Source organism: Triticum urartu, chromosome 5A (assembly GCF_056163025.1).
Source record: "Triticum urartu cultivar PI428250 chromosome 5A, HENAU_Tu73, whole genome shotgun sequence".
Lineage (NCBI taxonomy): Eukaryota > Viridiplantae > Streptophyta > Magnoliopsida > Poales > Poaceae > Triticum > Triticum urartu.
The window spans coordinates 349,481,767-349,487,766 of NC_141877.1; positions in this window are offsets into that span (position 1 = coordinate 349,481,767).

Genomic DNA, 6,000 nt, shown 5'->3' on the forward strand with positions numbered 1-6,000 from the left:
ACTCCCCTCTCCCTCGTTGCTAGATGACTCCATAGATTGATCTTGGTGAAGCGTAGAAAATTTTAAAATTCTGCTACGTTCCCCAATAGTGGCATCATGAGCTAGGTCTATGCGTAGTTTCTATGCACGAGTAGAACACAAGTTGTTGTGAGGCGTTGATTTTGTCAATTTACTTGCCGTTACAAGTCTTATCTTGATTCGGCGGCATCGTGGGATGAAGCGGCCCGGACTGACCTTACACGTACGCTTACGTGAGACTGGTTCCACCGACTGACATGCACTAGTTACATAAGGTGGCTAGTGGGTGTCTGTCTCTCCCACTTTAGTCGGATCGGATTAGATGAAAAGGGTCCTTATGAAGGGTAAATAGAAATTGGCATATCACGTTGTGGTTTTGGCGTAGGTAAGAAACGTTCTTGCTAAGAAACCTATAGCAGCCACGTAAAAATTTGCAACATCAATTAGAGGACATCTAACTTGTTTTTGCAGCATGTGCCATGTGATATGATATGGCCAAAAGGATGTGATGAATGATATATGTGATGTATGAGATTGATCATGTTCTTGTAATAGGAATCATGACTTGCATGTCGATGAGTATGACAACCGGCAGGAGCCATAGGAGTTGTCTTTATTTATTGTATGACCTGCGTGTCAACATAAACGTCATGTAATTACTTTACTTTATTGCTAACCGTTAGCTGTAGTAGTAGAAGTAATAGATGATGAGACAACTTTAAGAAGACTCGATGATGGAGATCATGATGATGGAGATCATGGTGTCATGCCGGTGACGTTGATGATCATGGAGCCCCGAAGATGGAGATCAAAAGGAGCAATATGATATTGGCCATATCATGTCACTATTTGATTGCATGTGATGTTTATCATGTTTTTGCATCTTGTTTACTTAGAACGACGGTAGTAAATAAGATGATCCCTCATAAAATTTCAAGAAAGTGTTCACCTATTTTCTAGCCAACCCGAATCTTGAGGGCGAGATTCATCTTAAGGGGGGTAGGTTTGTAACATCTCAAATTTTCAATTTGGAATGTTATACATTAGATCATCATGCATATCATATTTTATTTTGCATTTTGGTTGATCCTAGAAATTCTACGCAACTCAATGACCCACGGAGAGAGTTGGGGATTTCGTTATTTTCATATTTGAGTTCTCTCAAAATTTGAGAATAGGATCATTTGATTTTATTTATTTTATCGTCAATTATTTCTATTACAAAAATATGAGAGAGGGAATAAAATGAATTTCCCAAAATAAAGAAATATTGAGGATTTAATAATAAAATCAAATAAGATTTTATTTCGGAGTTTTTCGGTGTTTTATTTGAATTTAGGAAAAATTTGCGTTTTTCAAAATTGCATTTAGGGCCCAAATAAATGTTCACCTTGTGCGGCTTGATTTTAGAAGCCCGTGAAAATTTATTTTAGAACTTTTGGAGTCCGTTTAGTATTTCTTTTTATTTTTCTTCCAAGCGGAATAATTAAAAAAAACGAACCGACTTCGGGCCATACCCGAGCGGGACACTGCCCGGGGGCAGCCTTTAAATAGCGCCGCCCCAGCCCATCAGCCCTGCCTCGATCCACGCGCGCCACCGGAGCCGCCGCCGCCGACGGCGACGATCCCGCCGCCCGAGGTTCGTCGTGCCTCGTTTTCCGTGCCGAAAAAAAAGAGAAAAAAAATAAAATTTCGGCGTTCGTCGTTTTTCTTTTTCTCGGATTAAATCCACGATTTTTCTGATCGCGGTTCCTGATCCGATTTTCGTTTTAGTTTATCTTTTTGCTCGTTTATCGGAATCAGGCGATTCAAGCGCCTAGAGTTTCGTCTCGAAACCCTCTATCCGTTTAACCAACTTAAACAAGTTTTTGTTACTATAAAATTTTCCTTAGATCCAGATTAGTAGAACGAAGTTGTTTTCTTTCGCCGTTTGTCTTTCGTTGCTTCGTTCGATTTGATTCTTTTTGCCAACCGGAGTTCTTAAGTTGAAGTTTCTGGTTAGATCTCTTATTTGAGTTTTACCTGTGCATTAGATGAGTACTTATTGTATGCTTGTTTGTTTGTCTGCGATAGAATACCCGGAGTGCGCCGCCTGTTACTTCGAATCGTTAGGTTTCGTGGATCATCAGCAAGGCAAGTAACACTTTGATCATACCTTTTCCTACTACCCAGTTTTATTGCATTAGATCAATCCTCACACATTGCATGATTAGAATCTAATTAAATTGTGAGATGAGAAGTAGATGAGGTAGTACCTATTACCTGTTTATTTTCAAACCTTTGGGAGTTACTTCTACGTTTGCTTATTGTGCCATGCTATGCTAGTAGACGTGGATTGGATGAGTGAAATCCATGACAGATGTGAGATTGTTAATTAATGGTTTATCTAAGGTGACAACTTAAACACACATCTGGGTGGATTGAGGCACCTGGGTATTCCAGGACTTGCCTGTTTTCTTTTGGACCGCCACCTAGACTCAAAGGGATCATGAGACTATTCATACTAGAAACTTCCGTGTGCAGCCACAAGCTATTATGGGCTCTAGCATAGTTGACTAAGTCGTGTGAACTCTTACAGTGGTAGACTAGCAGATGTAGGGGATGTAGGTGGTACGGTCTACCCCATCGTAAGGTGCTAGCGCTTCTGAAAGACTATGTCTCGGTCATCCGTCTTCTCAAACACCATGTAGTGCGAGAAACCAAACGGAGGCGATCGAGTCTTGTGGGGAAAAGTGTGCAAAACCTCTGCAGAGTGTAATAAACTAATCATGGTTAGCCGTGTCCCTGGTTATGGATATCCTGAGTATCTAGTACTTGGATTTTCATGTGAATCTCAACATGTTACTCTAAATTAATTTTGTTGGGTTATGTTTAATGATGATGCTTAATTGGGATTAAGAATGCTGTCAAGCATTCTCAATGTTTAACAACCACCATGATAGTAATTAAATCTATTCCTTTGTAGTAGGGAAAAATTGGGTTTACGCAAAACTGTAACCATAGAGCTTTCCACCAGCCAAATATGCATATAGTATAGCTGTTTCATTCCATTGCTCTTTATGTGTTACCTTGCCAGCATATTCCATGTGTTGACCCGTTTTCGGGCTGCAACGTTAATGTTGCAGACTTTTCAGACGACGATTAAGGAGTTTAGGTCGTGGTTCTATACTCAGTGATGTCGTTGGAGTTGATGGACTCACTTATCTTCCAAGCCTTCCATTGTTATCGTTATTAGATGGCCTTAAGCCATATTTATTGTAATAAGTTCTCTATGGAGACACTCGATGTAATAAGTGTGTGATTGCAACTCTCTTATAAATCCTCCGAGTACTGTGTGGTGTCAACATTACTGATCCAGGGATGACACCGGAGCACAGAGATCAGACTGTTTGAGGTCTGGTCGCTACAGAGATGGTATCAGAGCACACGCTGACTGTAGGACACGATCACTAAGCACAAGACCTAGATCACTATTCACTCTCTTCTCTTCTGACCTCTTATCTTTTCTACTCTTTAGGATGGCGGATGCAAGGAACAAGTTCACACAACCGGATGAAGATACACCCTTTGGACATCACTTGAAGGAAGTCACTAGATACCTGAACATAGGAGTACCAAGCTTCACGGGAACCTACAACGCCACTTTACCTGAAGAAGAGCGCTGGATGATTCAAGTTCAAGTTTCAGGAAGGACGTTCATGCCAGTCACTGAACCCATAGAATTTTCTTTTGATGCACCAACTTGGAGTCTAGGAAAGAGCATGGCAGGTCACATCGCCATGGGACGCATTGGAGAAGTCTACCGCAAGGATCTCAAGGATACTATCTACCAGATTTGTGGGCGCCGAGGTGAACACTGGGAGATGATCAGCACCAGGAAGGATAGATCAATCGCAGCTTTTATCCAGGAGCTAAACCAGCACATTCGACGACAGGAGAACCAGATGTGCGCCGACATGATAGACCTGAAGAAGGCAAAGACTAGAATCAAGGAACTGGAGGAAGAACTCAAGGCTACACGGGAAGATTATGAAGAGGAAATTGAAGTATTGGTGGAGAAGAATGACAACCTGATCAAGAAGATTGGAATATTTATGGGAGACCCTACGCCAGTAGATGAAGATGAAGAACCCCAGGAAATTAGCCCGGAAGACTACATCATCATCGACGACACCGACTCGGAAGCAGATAGTAGCGATGATGACTATGTTGATGAAGCTGGAGTAGATATTATGGAGTCAACGACCGAAGAATATTTCTAGTAGACCACCTCATTAGTAGTAGTAGTCCACCATGTAAATATAGTAGCCCGAGCACTTTTGCGATAGTTAGATCGATTGTATGCCTTTGTTTGATTGATTGAAGTGAATTGTTTGCTTTTGCCTCATGTGCATATGGGTAGTGTTTTCTCTTTAGACCCCCTCTATTCTTATATCTCATCTTTTCTAAACCCTTAGATGCCTCCGAGACATGACCCCAGATTTGCCTTTCCACCGGAGCTCACCCAGTTGATCCAGCAGCAGAACACATTGATGCAGTTGCTAGTCCAGAATCAGAATCAGGGGAACAATAACAACAACCCACCACCACCACCACCTGTTGACCACTTAGCCCGTTTTCTTAGGCTGAACCCGCTGGTGTTTTCCAGTAGCACCGAGCCGATAGTAGCAGATGATTGGCTCCGCAAGACAGCTAGGGAGTTGACCACAGCAGGATGCACAGATGCGGAGAAGGTGAAGTTTGCCGCACATCAGTTAGAAGGACCCGCAACATCATGGTGGGAGAATTTCACCGCCACTTTCCCAGTCGACACTGTCACATGGGACCAGTTTCAGCAGGCTTTTTGTACTGCCCATGTTTCAGTAGGAGCTATGGCCATGAAGAAGCGTGAGTTTCGCAACTTGCGCCAAGGAGGATGGACAATTGGCCAGTATGTGGAGGAATTTAGTAAGTTAGCACGTTATGCACCAGATGACGTCGCTACGGATGCAGCGAAGCAGGAGAAGTTTTTAGAAGGACTGAATGATGAGTTGAGCATGCAGTTGATGGTAGCAACCTTCAACAACTACCAGGAGTTGGTAGATCGTGCTCTTATGATTGAAGGGAAGCAACAGCAAATTGAGAATCGCAAGAGGAAGTATGGACAAGGAAAGTACAATTCAGGAGCTCAGCAGAAGCCACGTTTTACCCCTAGACCGGGAGGACATTTTCAGCATACCCATGGAGGAGGTAGCTCGCACAATCACAATGGAACCAAGAATGGTAATGGCAATGGAGGAAGCAACGGCCAGAATCGCACCAACCCCTCAACCCCAGCCAAGAAGGACCTAAGCCAAGTCACTTGCTTTAAGTGTTCGAAGACAGGACATTATGCCAATGAATGTCCTGAATTACAAAATGGAAATAGCAATGGAAGTTCTGGGAAGAAGCCGAACCCTTTCAACAGGGGACAGGTGAACCACGTTAGCGTGGAGGAGGTTGAAGCTCATCCCGATGTAGTAATAGGTAAGTTTTTGGTTAAGTCATTTACTGCACTCGTTCTTTTTGATACTGGCGCATCACATTCATACATCTCAAGGGGATTTGTGGATAAGTATAACCTACCAACCCAAGCCCTTAGGTCACCCATGTTAGTAACCTCGCCCGGAGCAGAGTATGTGGCTAGTCTATGGTGTGATCGATTACCATTAAAGATTGGTAACTATGTTTTTCCCTCAGACCTAATAGTATTGGAATCTCAAGGATTGGATGTGATATTAGGCATGGATTGGTTATCAAAGTATGAAGGGAATATTGAGTGTGCTAGTAAGTCAATTTTGCTTACCACCCCAGAAGGGAGAAGGATCAAGTATGTATCCCGGCATGTGCCAAAGAGGACTCAAGTAAATTGCCTAACAGGAGTTGTGCAGGAGGAAGTACCAGTGGTAAGGGATTTCCCTGATGTATTTCCAGAGGAGTTGCCAAGCATGCCACCGGATAGAG